General features: G+C 49.7%; 1 non-coding gene across 1 annotated transcript; it reads right to left on the bottom strand.

Moving 5' to 3' along the window:
- Positions 1–8,995: 8,995 nt before the first annotated feature.
- Positions 8,996–9,133, bottom strand: LOC114813570. Its single transcript, XR_003761287.1, has one exon. It is a non-coding gene; the product is annotated as a small nucleolar RNA SNORA7 (small nucleolar RNA).
- Between the last annotated feature and the right edge of the window lie 10,881 nt (positions 9,134–20,014).

The raw sequence follows: 20,014 nt of genomic DNA, 5'->3' as shown, positions 1-20,014 counted from the left end.
TTAGAACAGTATCTGGCACATAGTAAGCGCTTAACAAATATTTTTAAAAAACCCAAATCCAGACTGGAGGTCTTGCTCTGAGCAAGAAGCCCCCGGGAAGGGAATGCTGAGGTGGTGGTCGGTGGGTCCCTCACAGGAGAGGCTCATGCCTCAGCTAAGGCTCTGTCGGCCCCGAGTGATTTCTGCCAGGCATTGCCGCTCTGAAAATAGGTCTCTAAAACCTAGCCTTGTTACTTAAAGCCGCGGAGAGGAGCCGAGTGTAACCGGCGTGGCTTCTCTAGTGGGTCTCGGCTCCTGGGTAACGCGAGCCCACGGACTCCGCCTCGGCTGGGGATGAGGAGGGTTGAGCGATTTGGTGCTCACTTGGGCCCGCTCGCTGGCCGGCCTGCCGGCCGTCTCCGCTTGGTTCAGTAGGTGGAGGGCCTGGGCTGCCGGTCGGCTTGCCTGAGTGGATTTTCATCCGGTTTTGCCCCCCGGTAGAAGTAAGGGCAAGCCTGACGAAGCAACGTGGCCTAGTGGAAAGAGAACGGGTCTGGAGGCAGAGGGCCCGGGGTTCTGATCCCGACTCTGCCATTTACTTGATGTGTGACTTCTCTGGGCCTCAGTTTCCTCAACTAAAATGGGGATTCAATGCCCGTTCTCCTTACTAGACTGTGAGTCCCCCATGCAGGACGGGGACTGGGTCTAATATGTACCGTCCCCAGCGCTTAGATCAGTGTTTGACAGATAGTGGTTCAGTGGAAAGAGCACGGGCTTGGGAGTAGAGGTCATGGGTTTGAATCTTAGCTCCGCCACTTGTCAGCTGTGTGACTGTGGGCAAGTCGCTTCACTTCTCTGTGCCTCAGTTACCTCATCTGGAAAATGGGAATTAAGACTGAGCCTCACGTGGGGCAACCTGATGACCCTGTATCTCTCCCAGCGCTTAGGACAGTGCTCTGCACATAGTAAGTGCTTAACAAATACCAACATTATTATATAGTAAGCACTTAACAAGTACCATAAAACAAAGGGTTGGGCAGCTTTTCAAACTGAGACTAGACCTTCAGCTGCATTGGGATTGTGTATGCCAACTCTATTGTACTGTACTCAAGTGCTCAATTGTATTTATTGTGAGCTTCATGTGTCCAGAGCGCTGTACTAAGTGCTTGGGTTAGTGCGATACGACTTGGTAGATAATTTCCCTGCCCACAGGGAGTCTACCGATTACCAGTCCACGCTATAATAATAATGTTGGTATTTGTTAAGCTCTTACTATGTGCAGAGCACTGTTCTAAGCGCCGGGGTAGATACAGGGGAATCAGGTTGTCCCCCGTGAGGCTAACAGTTAATCCCCATTTTACAGATGAGGCAACTGAGGCCCAGAGAAGTGAAGTGACCTGTCCACAGTCACCCAGCTGACAAGTGGAAGAACCGCGATTAGAACCAATGACCTCTGATTCCCGAGCCCGGGCTCTTTCCACTGAGCCACGCTGTATAAGAAATCCGTCGCCTCCACGGAATGATCCAAATGTTATTCACGGTATTTGTAAGAGGGAGAGTGGGTGATCAATTCCCATTTGGCAGGTGAGGAAACTGAGGCACAGAGAAGTGACTTGCCCGAGGTCGCGCAACAGACATGTAGCAGAGCTGGGATTGGAAGCCGGTTCTCCGACTCCCAGGCCCGGGCTATATTCCCGTTGGGCCACACTGCTTCTCCCAGCCCTTAACTCCCCTCTCCCTCCAAAAATCTATTCCTCCAGAACTCTGGCCATCTTCAGGAGCTTTCTAAAGTTCTACCAGGAAACCTTCCTTAATTAATTTGCAGCTCACCAGTAAAGAAAAAAAAAATGTTGGTATTTGTTAAGCGCTTACTATGTGCAGAGCGCTGTTCTAAGCGCTGGGGTAGACACGGGGGAGTCAGGTCGTCCCACGTGGGGCTCCCAGTCTTAATCCCCATTTTACAGATGAGGTCACTGAGGCACAGTGAAGTGACTTGCCCACAGCTGACAAGCGGCAGAGCTGGGATTTGAACCCATGACCTCTGACTCCCAAGCCCGTGCTCTTTCCACTGAGCCACGCTGCTTCTCTGTAACGTAACATCAATCCAATATCCACACTTTGCAATCATCATCGTCACTTAGAAGTAGCGTGGCTTAGTGGCAAGAGCCCGGGCTTGGGAGTCAGAGGTCGTGGGTTCTAATCCCGCCTCTGCTACTCATCTGCTGTGTGACTTTGGGGAAGCCACTTCTCTGCGCCTCAGTTATCTCATCTGTAAAATGGGCATAAAGACCGTGAGCCCCACGTGGGACAACCCCCATTACCTTGTATCTACCCCAGCATTTAGAACACTGCTTGGCACATAGTAAGCGCTTAACAGCTCTGTCCTCTTTCCTCAAGGCTACAGAACCTCGCAGGGCCCCCATAGTTTAGTGGGGGAGAGAAAGAACCAACAAGACTGGAAAGCCTTGAGAAGGTGTAGTGAATAGGACACAGGCCTGGGAGTCAGAAGGTCATGGGTTCTAATCCTGGCTCTGTCACTTGTCTGCTGTGTGACCTTGGGCAAATCACTTCTCCAGGCCTCGGTTCCCCTAGCTGTAAAATGGGGATTAAAACTGAGCTCTATGAGGAATAGAGACTGTCCAATCCGACTATCCTGTCTCTCCCCCAGTGCTTAGAACAGTGTCTGGCACATAGTAAGCACTTAATAGCGTTATTATTATTATTACAATACACCAGTGACAAGAGAAGCCTCCTTGAACTATGTGCCAGCCTGAATGCTGTGAATCATCCACTTTTCTTTTGTTATGTTGTCCCCCCTTCTAGACTGTGAGCCTGTTGTTGGGCAGGGTTTGTCTCTGTTACTGAATTGTACTTTCCAAGCGCTTAGTCCAGTGCTCTGCACACAGTAAGCGCTCAATAAATACCCTTGAATGAATGAATGATTCCACCCCTCCCCCACCTTTGAATGGCTGTTGCTGTTGAAACCTTTAACAAGATAAATGCAGTTTATAATGAAAGGGATCTATGCGTGTAACCTGCTAATCCAGACAGATGCAGTTCATTCATTAGTATTTATTGAGCGCTTACTATGTGCAGAGCACTGGACTAAGCGCTTGGAATGTACAAATCGGCAACAGATAGAGACAGTCCCTGCCCTCTGACGGGCTCACGGTCTAATCGGGGGAGACGGGCAGACAAGAACAATGACAATAAATAGAGTCGAGGGGAAGAACATCTCGTAAAAACAATGGCAAATAAATAGAATCAGGGTGATGTACATCTCATTAAACAAAATAAACAAAATAAATAGGGTGATGAAACAAAATAAATAGATGCAGTGTGGCCCAGAGAATAGCGCATGGGCCAGGGAGTGAGAAGGACCTGAGTTCTAATCCTGCTTCTGCCACTTGTCTGCTGTGCGACTCAGTCACCTCATCTGAAAGTGGGGATTGAGACTGTGAATCCCATGTGGGACGGGACTTTGCCAACCTCATTAGCTTGTAGCTACCCCAGCGCTTAGAACAGTGCTTCGCACAGAGTAAACACTTAACAAATGCCACCATCATTATTATTATTTAATCAGTGGTATGTGTGGCATGATTGCTATGTGCAGATCACTGTACTGAGTGCTTGGTAGAATACTACAGAACCGAGCTGACAGACTGGTTCCTTGCCCACAAACAACTTGCAGTCTAAAGGAGGAGAGGATATTAATATAAATTTGTAAAATATAATTTATAGATATGTACATTAGTGCTGTGGAGTTGCGGGTGGGTCAAATATCAAAAGCTCGAAGGTCACAGATCCAACTGCAAAGAGAGGAGAGGGACCCGGGGAAAAGAGGGTTGAATCGGAGAAGGCTCGTACTAGTTAACTACTTACTATGTGGCGAGCGCTGTTCTAAGCACTGGGTTAGATAATAATAATGTTGGTATTTGTTAAGCGCTTACTTCGAAGCGCTGGGGTAGATACAGGGTGATCAGGTTGTCCCACGTGGGGCTCACAGTTTTAATCCCCATTTTCCAGATGAGGTCACTGAGGCCCAGAGAAGTGAAGTGACTTGCCCACAGTCACACAGCTGCCAAGTGACAGAGCCGGGATTCGAACCCATGACCTCTGACTCCCAAGCCCGGCCTCTTTCCACCAGGCACCAGATCCAAGTTAATCAGGTTGGATACAGTTCCTGTCCCAAATGGGGTTCCCAGCCTAAGAAGGAAGGAGTAGGATTTAATCCCGATTTTCCACGTGAGGTAACTGAGGCATGGAGAAGTTAAATAATTAGACCAAGTTCATTCAACAGATATGTGGCAGAGGCAGGATTAGAACCCATGTCCTCTGACTCCCAGACCTGTGCTCTTTCCACCAGGCCACCCTGCTTCTCAAGAGCCTTTGCATTTCCCCGATCCTTAGCCTCCGGCCCTGTGGCCATCGGACCGGCTAGCCGAACACGGGAGGGGCTCGTTAGCGGAACAAACTGCAAACCACCCCCTTTCTGGACACCCCCTGCACTCGGATTTGCTCCCTTTATTCGCCCGTCCCTCAGCCCCACAGCAGTCATGTACATATCTGTCATTTATTTTTATAAATAAAGTTAGTCATATTAGTGTCCGTCTCCCCTTCTAGACTGAAAACTTGCTGTGGGCGGGGAACATATCTAATAATAATCACGGTATTTTTTGAAGGGCTACGTGTCCGGCACTGTACTAAGCAACTAAGCAAGTCGGGTTGGACACAGTCCTTGTCCCACGTGGGACTCACAGACTCCATCCCCCATTTCGCTTTATTGCTATTGTTGTTGTCTGTCCGTCTCCCCCGATTAGACCGTAAGCCCGTCAAAGGGCAGGGACTGTCTCTATCTGTTACCCGTTTGCACATTCCAAGCGCTTAGTCGGAAGCGACTCGACGGCACTTAATGATAATAACTAAAGCACGGAGAATCGACTTGCCCAAGGTCACACACCAGACAAGAGGCGGAGCTGGGATTAGAATTCACGATTAAAGAGGCAGCGTGGCTCAGTGGAAAGAGCCCGGGCTTGGGAGTCAGAGGGCGTGGGTTCTAATCCTGGCTTCGCCACCGGTCAGCTGTGTGATTTTAGGAGAGTCACTTCCCTTCTCTGTGCCTCAGTGACCTCATCTGTAAAGTGGGAATTAAGACTGTGAGCCCATGTGGGACAACCTGATCACCTTTTATCCCCCAGCACTTAGAACAGTGCTTTGCACCTAGTAAGCGCTTAACAAATACCATCATTATTATGACCTTCTGACTCCCAGGCCTGTGCTCCATCCACTACCCTCTGCTGCTTCTCAACCATCCTACCAGTTCTGTTATAGTGTACTCTCCCAAGTGCTTAGGACAGTGTTCTGCACACAGTGAGTACTCAATCAATACAATTGATTGGTTGATTGCTAAACTACATGGGCAACCTTGGGCTACACTAGGTTCCCTGGCTAGAATGCAAGGTGGGTTTTAGGCCCAAAGAGTCTAGCTGGGTATGTCGCTGGCTACGTCACCCACTCCCACCTTGGGGATGCTTCTGCGAGGTCCATCTTGCCCCCACCCTTACCGCAGCTGTTCTCTCACATGTAGGAATTGCTTATTAAATCTAAGTAGCAATAAAGCTCAACTCCCGGTTTCCACGTCAGTGCTGGCAGGCTGCTCTGTTTCTGCCGATCCCCAAGGCGTGCCCTGCGTTAGCTAAATACAGCTTTGTTCCACCCTGCTGCTCCCCGAGACGCAGGTGGAATAATAATGACAATAATTACGGCATTTGTTAAGCGCTTACTACGTGCCAAGCACTGTTCTAAGTGCCGGTATCACCGTACGAAGCGCTGCTGAAAAGAACACGAGTTTGGGAGTCAGAGAATGTGGGTTCTAGTTCCGGCTCTGCCACTTGTCTGCTGTGGGACTCTGGGCAAGTCACTTGACTTCTCTGGGCCTCAGTTCCCTCATCTGTAAATTGGGGATGAAGACTGTGAGCCCCATGCGGGACAACCTGATTACCCTGTATCTGCCCCAGTGCTTAGAACAGTGCTTGGCTCATAGTAAGTGCTTAACAAATACCATAATTATTAAGCTCTGCCACTTGTCAGCTGTGTGACTGCGGGCAAGTCACTTAACTTCTCTGTGCTTCAGTGACCTCATCTGTAAAATGGGGATTAAGACTGATTCCCCTGTGTCTACCCCAGCGCTAAAAACAGTGCTCTGCATATAGTAAGCGCTTAACAAATACCAACATCATTATTATTATTATCAATGTTATTATTAATAATGTGTGTTAAGCACTTTCTATGTTTCGAGCACTGTTCTGAGCACTGGGGTAGATATAAGCTAATCAGGTTGGAACCCGTCCCTGACCCCCATGGGACTCCCAGTCTTAATTCCCATTTTAAAGATGATTTAATTGAAGCAGAGAGAAGTGAAATCAGTCAGTCAATCGTATTTATTGAGTGTTTACTGTGTGTTATATTGGGAGGGCATAATATAACAATAAACCGACACATTCTGTGCCCACAACGAGCTCACAATGACTTGCCCGGGGTCACACGGCAGACGGTGGAGAGCCGGATTAGAATTCAGGTCCTCTTGACTCCCACGCCCGTGCTCTCTCCACTAGATCATCTGCTTTGGACTCCGAGGTTACCCAATCGTCTGGCACCCATATCATTTCTAATCTTTTGGTGGAAACCCTGCTTTAAGTTTGCTCTTTCCTTGATGGGGAGAATCAGTTCCCAGAATTTCACTTCTTGGAAGTTAGACAGGGCCTGGAATCTCAGAAGCTGAAGTGGAGTAATTGGAAGTTATTGTTGAGATTGTCTGTCATTTGCTTGGAATCCATATTTCTGAGAATTACGTAAGTCAATTGCTCGTAAATAAAAACAGGAGATTCGGGTTGAGACGGGGTAGCTGAAATATGTCCATGGTTTAGAGTGGGGTGTCTGGAACCAGTTTTTTTTTTTCTGGCAATGGATTTATCTGGGACCATTTCTATTCCTGAAACATCTGGTCTATTTGGGCACAAGTGTTTCTGTGCTGGTACTGGTTCATTCCCCTGCCAGAATCTGTTCCTTTTCCTCATTCTCATGAGAGAGAAACTCCAGAGTGCTCTCAGTCCTAGAAATCCAGCCGTCTTAATTGAATTTTTGGGGGAAAAAACCCTCAGGGGTCTAAGGATCGGCGAGGTATAAATGGAGTGGACAATATTATCCAGGATAGGAACAAACATTGGGGCTGAGCCTGAGGGCAGAATATTTTGAAATGGATAGTGATGTTGAAAAGATTAGCTTTGGGTCTCACCTACACAAGACGAAAACAACGTTCCTCGCTGCTTTCATTCATTCGTTCAATTGTATTTATTAAGCTCTTACTGTGTGCGGAACTCTGTACTAAGCGATTGGGAAAGTACGATACAAGAGTAAAAAGTGACATTCCTTGCCCACAACGAGCTCACAGTCTAGAGGGTGAGGGAGACAGACATTAATATAAGTAAATGAAATTAGAAATATATACATAAGTTCTGTGGGGCCGGGAGGGCAGGGGAGGAGAGCAAAAGGAGCGAGTCAGGGTGACGCAGAAGGGAGTGGGAGATGAGGAAAAGTGGGGCTTAGTCTAGGAAGGCCTCTCGGAAGAGATGTGCCTTCCGTAAGGCTTCGAAGCAGGCAGATTTGAGGAGGGAGGGCGTTCCAGGCCAGAGGTAGGACGTGGGCCAGGGGCTGGCTGCGAGACAGGCGAGATGGCGGCCCAGTGAAAAGATTAGCACCAGAGGAGCGGAGTGTGCGGGCTGGGCTGTAGAAGGAGAGAAGCGAGGTGAGATAGGAGGGGCGAGGCGATGGACAGCTTTAAAGCCAATGGTGAGGAGTTTTTGTTTGATACGGAGGTGGATACGTAACCACTGGAGATTTTTGAGGACGGGGGTGACATGTCCTGAACGTTTCTGTACAAAGATGATCCGGGCAGCGAGTGAAATATGGACTGGAGTGGGGAGGTCAGCAACGAGGCTGATGCGGTAATCAGATGATGAGAAGCAGCATGGCTCAGTGGAAAGAGCCCGGGCTTGGGAGTCAGAGGTCATGGGTTCTAATCCCGGCTCCGCCGTTTGCCAGCTGTGTGACTTTGGGCAAGTCACTTAACTTCTCTGTGCCTCAAATTACCTCATCTGTAAAGATTAAGACTATGAGCCCCACGTGGGACAACCTGATCGCCTTGTATGTACTTTGCACATAGTAAGCGCTTAATAAATACCACCATTATTATTATTATTATTATTGCTATTAATCTAGGCAGGATAGGATGAATGAATGAATTAATGTGGCAGCGGTTTAGATGGAGAGGAAAGGGCGGATTTTAGTGATGTTAGTATGGTGCTTGGCACATAGCGCTTAACATACCAGAAGTATTATTATTATTATTGTTATTATTATTATTATTAATTCATTCATATTTTGTTGAGCACTTCCTGTGTGTGCAAAGCACTGTACTAAGGGCTTGGGATAGTACACTATAACAATCAACAGACACACTCCCTGCCCTCAATGACCTTACCTATCAAGGATGGACACCACGTGGGTCACCATCCGATGGGCGATCCCTATCGGGGACTGCGTCAACCGTAGCATCGCACCGACCATTACAATCTACTCGCTTATGGACACCTTCTCTCAAGCCCATTGCTTCTGCTCTTGGTTCTCTTCTCCGTCCGTGTCCTTCCGTAGTGTGTGCTCGTCCGAACCGGTTTCAGCTAGGGCTCGCGGTGGGTTATTACGTCCACGTCTCCTGTGGTGACTCTTTTTGTCTTGTCTCATGCCGTCGAGTCGTTTCCGACCCACAGGGACACCACGGACACCCGGAACGCCCCGTTCCCCATCTGCAATCGTTCTGGTAGTGGATCCAGAGAGTTTTCTTGGTAAAAATACAGAAGTGGTTTCCCATTGCCATCTTTCACGTGGTAAACGTGACCAACTTGAGTCTCCGTCCTCGGCTGTCTCCCGTGCCGCTGCTGCCCAGCACAGGTGAGTTTTGATTTGAAGCAGATTGCCTTCCACTCGCTAGCCACTGCCCAAGCTAGGAATGGAATGGTTCTGCCTCTGCTTGCCTCTGCCTCCCATAGCTGAGACTGGTAGAGGACTGGAAACTCTCCAGGTGCGACCTGAGGGGGGGACTCTTCTGGTGGTCAATATTTTGCAACCCTACCTTTTTAATCTTACAACTGTCCTTCCACCTTACGTCCTTTAGTATTCCCTGCCTTTTACAAATTCTGTTAATGCAAACACCTAAATCTCCTCTCTTTTGTCAATGCAAACCCTTACAGTGGGGTGAGTATCAAGAGCTTAAGTGGTATGGATCCAAATGCAGAAGTGATGCAGAAGAAAAAGTCATTCGGGGAAATGAGGGATTGTATGGAGATGTGCCTCTTGGAGATGCGCTTTTCTGAAGGTTTCTGAAGCTGGGGAAAGGCGGTGGTCGGTCAGCTATGAAGGGAGAGGGAGTTCTAGGCCAGAGGGAGGACGTCGGCTTTGAAACATTGGAGAGGGAGTTCTAGGCCAGAGGGAGGACGTCGGCTTTGAAACATTCAATCAGCTCACCCCCTCCTACCTTAACCTTGCTAATTTAATAATGTTGGTATTTGTTAAGCGCTTACTATGTGCCAAGCACTGTTCTAAGTGCTGGGGTAGACATAGGGGAATCAGGTTGTCCCACGTGGGGCTCACAGTCTTAATCCCCATTTTACAGATGAGGGAACTGAGGCCCAGAGAAGTTAAGTGACTTGCCCACAGTCACACAGCCGACAAGTGGCAGAGCTGGGATTCGAACTCATGAGCCCTGACTCCAAAGCCCGTGCTCTTTCCACTGAGCCACGCTGCAACTACTATCTAGCCCGCACGCTTCACTCTGGTGTCCACTTGCTCTCGGTACCTGGATCTCGTCTCTCTCACCCTCGATCCCTTTCCCACATCCTTCCTTTGACCAGTATCTCCCTCCTCTTCCATATACAACAGACCACCATTCTTCCCACCTTCACAGACCTCCTAAAATCATATATCCTCCAAGAGGCCTTCCCCCACTAAGTCTTCTTTTCCTCCACTCCCTTCAGCATCTGTACCCCTTTAGGCACTTGATATTTACCCTACCTTTAGCCCTGCAGCACTTATGTACATATCCATAGTTTATTTTAATGTCAATCCCCTCTCTAGACTGTAAGCTCCTGGGAGGTAGGGAACACGTCTACCAACTCTGTTGTATTGTTGTATCATACTCTTAGTACAGTGCCCTGCACACAGTAAGTGCTCAATAAATACTACCAATCGATTGACTGATGATGTTCTATAAAACACGGTTTGGCAAAGGATGCCTTTTAAAATTTTAAAAGAAACAGGAAAAATGTTGAAGAAACAAGCTTTATGATAAATTCATGGAAAAAAATAATGAGAAACAAAAGTTGGGAGTCCCCAGAAATGGGGCTGAGGGGGAGGGGGTGTGAAGTGAATGCATTTCTAGAACTCCTTCATTCCAGGCCTGCACAAGAGAGTTGAGGCATAGAAATGACTAAAGTGTTGGCTGTCAGTGATTAAAAATACATTTCAAAAGAATTGTCGATTCCCTAGCACGTGAAAGATTCTTGTTTGCTGACTAGCCCCATCTTTACTTTGATGGATCACGGGTAGCCTTTAAAAATGAGCACTTTAATGGCCAGGATGCTAAACTGAGCCTATAGTAATAGGGTCACCAAGCACCCAGCAAATCTCTCTCTAATCCATTCTGAGCCCCTGAGAAACTCATGAGGGTTAGTCATAACCTAGAATGGAAGCAGCAACCCAGATACAAGTTATTGAAGTTAAAATACGATGGTTGGAGATTAGGAGGGAGAGCTACAGTGAGCTGATCTTCCAGTCAATCAATCATATTTATTTATTTCAATGGTGTTTGTTAAACGCCTACTATTTGCCAGGAACTCTATTAAGTGCTGGGGTAGATAGAAGTTGGACACTCTCCGTGTCCCATGGTGGGGCTCAAAGTCTTAATTTCCATTTTACAGCTGAGGTAACTGAGGCACAGAGGAGTGAAGTGATTTGCCCAAGGTGTCATCGCAGACAAGTGGCGGAGCTGGAATTAGAAGCCAGGAGATCTTTCTGACTCCCAGGCTCATGCTCTCTCCACTAGACCACCCTACCTCTCAACTGAGCTTCTTACTGGAGAAGCAGCATGATTGAGTGGATAGAGCACGGGCCTGGGAGTCAGAAGATCATGTATTCCATTCCTGATGCCACCACTTGTCTGCTGTGTGACCTTGGACAAGTCACTTCACTTCTCTATGCCTCAGTTACCTCATCTGTAAAATGGGTATTGAGACTGTGATCCCCACACAGGACAGGGAGTGTATCTACCCAAGTGCTTAGGACAGTAACTGGTACATAGTAAGCGCTTAACAAATACCACACCTTTTTTTATTGAGCACTAACCGTGTGCAGAACACTGTACTAAGCGCCTGGGAGAGTACAGTGCAAGAGAGCTGGTGGAGAAGAGATGTGATTTTAATGTCTTCAAAAGAGAGGGATGGTCTGTTGGGATATAAAGGGGGAGGGAGCTCCAGGCCAGAGGCAGAACACGAGCAAGGGGAGAATGGCTAGATGAGATCGAGGTACGGTGAGTAGGTTGGTGTGAGAGGAACAAAGTGAGCGGACTGGGTTGTAGAAGGAAATCAATGAGGTAAGATTGGAAGGGGCGAGGTGATAGGGTGCTTTCAAGCTGATGGTCAGGAATTTTGCCTGATGTCGCGGTGGGTGGGCAATCCCTGGAGGTGCTTGAGAAGTGGGGAAACGGGGCCTGAATGGAGTGATCTGGGAGCAGGGGGGAAGTACAGAGGTGGGGGAGAAGCAGGAGGCAGGGAGGTCACTGAGGAGGCTGAAACTGTAGATAAGGCTTGGAGCAATGTGGTTTGGATGGAAGGGAAAGGAAAAGTTTTATCAGTGTTGTGAACCAACAGGATTTGATGACAGATTGAATGCGTGGTTGAATGAGAGAGATGAGTGAAGGATAACACCCAGGTTATGGGCTTGTGAGACAGGGAGGATGGTGGTGCTGTCTACAGTGGTGGGAGAGTCAGGGGAAGGACAGGGTTGGGGTGGGAAGACGAGTTCCGTTTTGGACGGGTTAAATTTGAGGTGTCGGGGTGGCGTCCAAGTACAGATGCCCTGAAGGCAGGAGGAAGTTCGAGACCGTAGAGCAGGAGGAAGATCAAGGCTGGAGATGTAGATTTGAGAATCATCCACATAGAGATGGTTGTTGAAGCCATGGGAGCGAGTTCTCCAAGGCTGTAGATGGAGAATAGAAGGGGACCCAGAATTGAGCCGTGAGGGATTCCCACAGTTAGGGGGTGGAAGGCAGAGAAGGAGCCTGAAAAAGAGACTTAGAGGGAGCGGCCAGAGGGATAGGAGGAGAATTACCCCCAGTTAAAGTGGACTCAGGAGATACATTTGGGTTAGAATAGAGAATCTTTTTCTCTGACACATTGAATAGCTTTATTTCCAATATTTAAACCCCTAAACACGTTAAACCTGCAGTGAAGTTGGTTCCTGGCCTTCCACAACTTTTAAATGCCCCTTGTCTGGACTGGCCCTCTCTTTCACTTCAGGCAGGCAGCCTTCCCAGGGTTGGCAGGCAGAATGTGAACTTTGGCTCTCTTCAAATCTCTGTCTGGTACATGGCCGCTCCTCAGTCCAGTCACCCACAAAACGTTCAAATCCTATAAACAATAAATCTTATTTATTTAAGAAAAATAAAAGCTGGATTTTTTATGGAGTTTATTAAGTCTTCATTTGCCAGTCTGGGGTCAACGTCCCAGAAGAACCATTATACGACCGTGGTGTACACCCCAAGATTTTGCAGAGGTTGGGTAAGTCTCATGGCGGCTTTTGACCCCGTTAGTATGAATTCGATTGTATCTATTGAGCGCTTACTGTGAGCAGAGCACTGCACTAACTGCTCAGGCGAGTGCAATACAACAAGAAAGAGACACAGTAGCATCAGTAAACACCCTGGCCAGGCTAGCGGAGTTGAGGCAGATCGTTCAATTGTGCCGGCAGGGCGATGTGTTCCAGGCCAGAGGCAGGACGGTCCCGAGAGGTCGGAGGTGAGATAGGCTGGATCGAGGTACAGTGAGAAGGTTAGGATGAGAGGAGCCAAGTGTGGGATTGACCTCGCTATCACAACCCGGCCTACACACTTCGCTCCCCTAGTGCCAATCTACTCACTGTACCTCCATCTCATCTATCTCACCAACGACCCCTTTCCCATGTCCAGCCTCTGTTCTTTCCTTCGTTCAATTATATTTATTGAGCACTTACCGTGTGCAGAGCACTGTACTAGGTGCTTGGGTCACAATCTCTGCCCACAATGGGTACACAGTCTAAAGGGACTAGCAGATGATTACTCTCCCCCCTTCAAAGCCTTACTGAATAATAACGATGGCATGGTTAAGCGCTTATTATGTGACAAATACTGTTCTAAGCAGTGGGGGAGACAGAAGGTAATCAGGTTGTCCCAGGTGGGGCTCACAGTCTTCATCCCCATTTTCCAGATGAGGGAACGGAGGCACAGAGAGGTGAAGTGACTTGCCCAGAGTCACACAGCTGACAAGTGGTGGAGGCGGGATTAGAACCCACGACCTCTGACTCCCAAGTCCTTGCTTTTTCCACTAAGCCACGCTGCCCATCTCCTCCAAGAAGCCTTCCCTGACTAAGCCCTCATCTCCTCTTTTCCCACCCCAACCTGCGTCGCCCTACCTTCCCGCAGAAACGATCTGGGCATGTCACTCCCCTTCTTAAACAACTCCAGTGGTTGCCTATCGACCTCCGCTCCAAACAAAAACTCCTCACTCTAGGCTTCGAGGCTCTCCATCACCTTGCCCCTTCCTACCTCTCCTCCCTTCTCTCTTTCTACCGCCCACCCCGCACGCTCCGCTCCTCTGCCGCCCACCTCCTCACCGTCCCTCGGTCTCGCCTATCCCGCCGTCGACCCCCGGGTCGCATCCTCCCGCGGTCCCGGAACGCCCTCCCTCCTCACCTCCGCCAAACTGATTCTCTTTCCCTCTTCAAAACCTTACTTAAAAATCACCCCTCCAAGAGGCCTTCCCAGACTGAGCTCCTCTTCCCCCTCTACTCTCTCTGCCATCCCCCCTTTACCTCTCCGCAGCTAAAGCCTCATTTTCCCCTTTTCCCTCTGCTCCTCCACCTCTCCCTTCCCATCCCCACAGCACCGTACCCGTCCACTCGACTGTATATATTTTCGTTACCCTATTTATTTTGTTAATGAATTGTACATCGCCTCGATTCTATTTAGTTGCCATCGGTTTTTACGAGATGTTCTTCCCCTTGACGCTGTTTATCGCCATCTTTCTCGTCTGTCCGTCTCCCCCGATTAGACCGTAAGCCCGTCAAACGGCAGGGACTGTCTCTATCTGTTGCCGACTTGTTCACCCCAAGTGCTTAGTACAGTGCTCTGCACATAGTAAGCGCTCAATAAATACTATTGAATGAATGAATACCTTGCTTCCTTTATTCACCACCCCCACCCCCACAGCATTTACATACATATCCATAGTTTAATTCTATTTATTATAATAATTAAAAATAACCATAGTATTTAAGTGCTTATTACGTGCCAGGCACTCTAGTAAGCGCTGTGGTAGACACGAGCAAATCGGGTTGGATACAGTCCCTGTCCTAAATGGGGCTCACAGTCTCAATCCCCATTTTACAGATAAGGTAACAGAGGCACAGAGAAGTAAATAATAATCATGATGGTATTTATTAAGCACTTACTGTGTGCCAAGCACTGTTCCAAGCATTAGGGGAGATACAAGGTGATCAGGTTGTCTCAGGTGGGGTTCACAGTCTTCATCCCCGTTGTCCAGATGAGGTAACTAGGGCCCAGAGAAGTGAAGCGACTTGCCCAAAGTCACACAGTTGACAAGTGGTGGAGGCGGGATTAGAACCCACAGCCTCTGACTCCCAAGCCCGGGCTCTTTCCACTGAGATGCGCTGCTGCTGTTGATGTGTGTGTCTCCTCCTCTAGGCTGCAAGCTCGATATGGACGGGGAATGTGTCTGTTACACTGGGCTATTACACTCTCCCAGGAGAGAAGCAGCGTGGGTTAGCAGAAATAGCTCGGGTTTGGGGATCAGAGGACGTGGGTTCTAATCCCCCCTCTGCTACTTGGCTGCTGTGTGGCCCTGGGCAAGTCAGTTCACTTCTCTGTGCCTCAGTTCCCTCATCTGTCAAATGGGGACGAAGACTGTGAGCCCCAACGGGGACAGCCTGATAATCTTGTATCTCCCCCCAGCACTAAGAACAGTGCTTGGCACATAGTAAGTGCTAAAACAAACACAAACGTGAATGAATGAAAGTATGAGAAGCAGCGTGGCTTAGTGGAAAGAGCCCACGCTTGGGAGTCAGAGCTCGTGCGTTCAAATCACCCCCTGCCACTTGACAGCTGTGTGACCTTGGGCAAATCACTTCACTTCTCTGTGTCTCAGTTCCCTCCTCTGTCAAATGGGGATGAAGACTGTGAGCCCCAACCGGGGCAACCTGATTACCTTGTATCACCCCAGTGCTTACAACAATGCTCGGCACATAGTAAGCGCTTAAACAAACACCAACATTATTATTATTATTTCCACGCTCTGGGGCATTTGATGGGATTCATTCAATAGTATTTACTGAGCGCTTACTATGTGCAGAGCACTGTACTAAGCGCTTGGAATGTACAAATCGGCAACAGATAGAGACAGTCCCTGCCCTTTGACGGGCTTACGGTCTAATCGGGGGAGACGGGCAGACAAGAACAGTGGCAATAAATAGAGTCAAGGGGAAGAACATCTCATAAAAACAATGGCAAATAAATAGAATGAGGGTGATGTACATCTCATTAAACAAAATAAACAAAATAAATAGGGTGATGAAGATATATACAGTTGAGTGGACGAGTACAGTGCTGAGGAGGTGGGACGGGAGAGGGGGAGGAGGAGAGGGAAAGGGGGGAGAAGAGGGTTTAGCTGCGGAGAGGTGAAGGAGGAGGGTAGAGGGAGCAGGGAAAAAAGGGGGGGAGCTCAGTCTGGGAAGGCTTCTTGGAGGAGGTGAGCTTTAAGTAGGGATTTAAAGAGGGGAAGAGATGGGATTGATGCCCACTTGTTTGGTTTTGTTGTCTGTCACCCCCCTTCTCGACCGTGACCCTGTTGTGGGGCAGGGGTGGTCTCCCTCTGTTGCCGAACTGTCCTTCCTGAGCGCTTAGTACAGTGCTCTGCACTTAGGAAGCGCTCAATCAATACGATTGAATGAGGGAGTGAATTCCTTCATCCTTTGTGACGACGGGGGGACATTTTAGCACAGGCGACGCAGGAATAAACTTGGGGCCTGGGAAGGGAAGGGGTCCTTCCAAGGCTACACACACACACACACACACACACACACACACACACACACACACACACACGGGCCTGGCAGCAAAGTTTATTAGGGGGAAGCAACGTGGAGCAGCAGTGTGCCCTACTGAGAGCTCACCTCCTCCAGGAGGCCTTCCCAGACTGAGCCCTCCCTTCCCCTCTGCTCCTCCTCCCCATTCTCTGCTCTTCCCCCCTCCCCTCCCCTCAGCACTGTGCTCATTTGTATATATTATTTATTACTCTATTTATTTTGTTAATGAGGTGTCCATCCCCTTGATTCGATTTATCGTGATAATGTCTTGTTTTTGTTTCGCTCTGTTTTGCTCTGCCCTCTGCCTCCCCCGATTGGACTGTGAGTCCGTCGTTGGGCAGCGATGGTCTCTGTTGCCCAATTGGATGTTCCAAGCGCTTAGTCCAGTGCTCTGCACATAGTCAGCGCTCAATAAATACGATTGAATGAATGAATGAACCATAAACAGAGACATAGCTCAGTGGAAAGAGCCCGGGCGTGGGAGTCGGAGGTCATGGGTTCGGATACCGGCTCTCCCACTTGTCAACTGAGTAACTGTGGGCAAGACACTTCACTTCTCTTTGCCTCAGTTACCTCATCTCTAAAATGGGGATTAAGACTGTGAGCCTCACGTGGGACAACCTGATTACCCTGTATCTACCCCAGTGCTTAGAACAGTGCTCTGCACATAGTAAGCGCTTAACAAATACCAACATTATTATTATTATTAGAGGGGGTTCTTGAAGAGGTGCAAACACAGAGAGTGAACCTTTTTATATATATTATTTATCACCCTATTTATTTTCTTAATGAGGTGTACATCCCCTTGATTCTATTTATCTCGATGATGCTGTCTTGTTTTTGTTTGGCTCTCTTTTGCTCTGCCGCGTTTAGACTGTGAGCCCATCATTGGGTAGGGATTGTCTCTATCTGTGGCCCAACTTAGTCCAGTGCTCTGCACATAGTCAGCGCTCAATAAATATGATCGCATGAATGAATGAATGAAAGAATGAGTGGAGGGCGTTGGGTTTGGCGGGTGGGGGAAGTTGCACCGGGCCGGGCCTCCAACCGACACCACGCTCACGCTCCGCTTCTGCGCAGTTGGCGTAGTGCTCCCCCGCGCTGTTTGCGTAGCGCCTCCGCCCGGCTGCCCTGCGCTGTTTGCGTAGCGCATCGGCCCGACTCTTCCACGCTGTTTGCGTAACGCCTTCTCCGCGCTCCTCTACGTCGTCTGCGTAGCGCCCACGCCCGGCTCCTCCGCTCTGTTTGCGTAGCGCCTCCTTCTGGCTCTCCCACGCTGTTTGCGTAACGCCTCTGCCCCGCTCTCCCGCGCTGTTGGCGTAGCGCCTCCGCCCCGCTCTCCCGCGCTGTTTACGTAGCGCACCCCCGCGCCGTTGGCGTAGCACCTCCCCCTTGCTCCCCCACGCCGTTTGCGTAGCGCCTGCGCCCGGCTCCCCTACGATGTTTGCGTAACGCCTCATTCATTCATTAATAATAATAATAATAATGATAATAATAATACTGTTGGTATTTGTTAAGCGCTTACTATGTGCAGAGCCCTGCTCTAAGCGCTGGGGTAGACACAGGGGAATCAGGTTGTCCCACGTGGGGCTCACAGTCTTAATCCCCATTTTACAGATGAGGTAACTGAGGCCCAGAGAAGTGAAGTGACTTCCCCACAGTCACACAGCTGACAAGTGGCAGAGCTGGGATTCGAACTCATGACTCCTGAATCCAAAGCCCGGGCTCTTTTCAACTGAGCCACGCTGCTTCTCATAATGTTGGCATTTGTTAAGCGCTTACTATGTGCAGAGCACTGTTCTAAGCGTTGGGGTAAATACAGGGTCATCAGGTTGTCCCACTTGAGGCTCACAGTCTCGATCCCCATTTTACAGATGAGGTAACCGAGGCCCAGATAAGTTAAGTGACTTGCCCACAGTCACACAGCTGACAAGGGGCAGAGCTGGGATTCGAACCCGTGACCTCTGACTCCCAAGCCCAGGCTCTTTTCCACTGAGCCACGGTGCTTCTCTATGTGCAGAGCACTGTACTAAGCGTTTCGAATATACAATTTTGTGCAACAGATAGAGACAATCCCTGCCCAACAATGGGCTCACAGTCTAATTGGGGGAGACAGATGGACAAAAACAAGACAACATCATCACGATAAGTAGAATCAAGGGGATGGACACCTCATTAGAGAAGCAGCGTGGCTCAGTGAAAAGAGCCCGGGCTTGGGACTCAGAGGTCAGGGGTTCAAATCCCAGCTCCGCCACTTGTCAGCTGGGTGACTTTGGGCAAGTCACTTCACTTCTCTGGGCCTCAGTTCCCTCAACTGTAAAATGGGGATGAAGACTGTGAGCCCCAAGTGGGAAAAACCTCATCACCTTTTAACCTCCCCAGTGCTTAGAACAATGCTTTGCACATAGTAAGCGCTTAACAAATGCCATCATCATTATTAACAAAATAAATAGGGTAATAAAAAATATACGGATAATAGTAATGTTGGTATTTGTTAAGCACTTACTCGATTAGACTGTTTCCCCAGATTAGACTGTAAGCCCGTCAAAGGGCAGGGACTGTCTCTATCTGTTACTGATTTGTCCATTCCAAGCGCTTAGTCCAGTGCTCTGCACATAAAGCGCTCAATAAATACTATCGAATGAATGAATGCAGAGCACTGTTCTAAGCGCTGGGGTAGATACGGGATAATCAGGTTGTCCCACGCGAGGCTCACAGTCTTCATCCCCATTTACAGATGAGGTAACTGAGGCACAGAGAATTTAAGTGACTTGCCCAGGGGTCACACAGCTGACCAGTGGCAGAGTGGGGATTCGAACCCATGACCTCTGACTCCCAAGCCCAGGCTCTTTCCACTGAGCCACGCTGCTTCCCATGAGCAGAGTGCTGAGTGGAGGGGGAGGGAGAGGGGAAGGAGCAGAAAGAAAGGGGGCTTAGCTGAGGGGAGGTGAAAGGGGGAAGGAGGAGGGAGCAGAGGGAAAAGGGGAAGCTCAGTCTGGGAAGCCTCCTGGAGGAGGTGAGCTCTCCCGGCTTCTCCACGCCGTTTGCGTAGCGCCTTCCGCCCCGCCTCCTCCACGCCGTTTGCGGTAACGCTCCGCCCGCCAGCCTCGCGCCGTTTGCGTAACGCCTCCGCCCGGCTCCTCCACGCCGTTTGCGTAACGCCTCCGCCCGCCAGCCCCGCGCCGTTCGCGTCGCGCCTCCTCCAGGTGCCCTACGCCGTTTGCGTAACGCCTCCGCCCGGCTCCTCTACGCCGTCTGCGTCGCGCCTCCGCCCGGCTGCCCTACGCGTTTCGCGTAACGCCTCCCCCTCCGGCTCCTCCACGTCCGTTTGGTAGCGGCGGTGGGGAGTCGGCGGAGGCGGCGATTCTCAGAGGCGCTGGCGCTGCGGGCGTCCGGGCGCCGCGGTGCGGCCGGGGCCTTACGCCGCCGGCGTAGCGGGGCTGAAGATGGCGGGGCGCCGCTCGTCGTCGTCCTCGTCGGCGGCTTCGTCCACGGCGGCGGCGGCGGCGGCCGAGGGGGCGGAGGCGGCGGCGGTGGCGGCAGTCGGGGGCCCGGGGCGGGAGGAATGAGG

Source organism: Ornithorhynchus anatinus, chromosome 7 (assembly GCF_004115215.2).
Source record: "Ornithorhynchus anatinus isolate Pmale09 chromosome 7, mOrnAna1.pri.v4, whole genome shotgun sequence".
Lineage (NCBI taxonomy): Eukaryota > Metazoa > Chordata > Mammalia > Monotremata > Ornithorhynchidae > Ornithorhynchus > Ornithorhynchus anatinus.
Note: the sequence above shows the minus strand (reverse complement) of the source record. Positions and strands in the feature narration are given on the sequence as shown.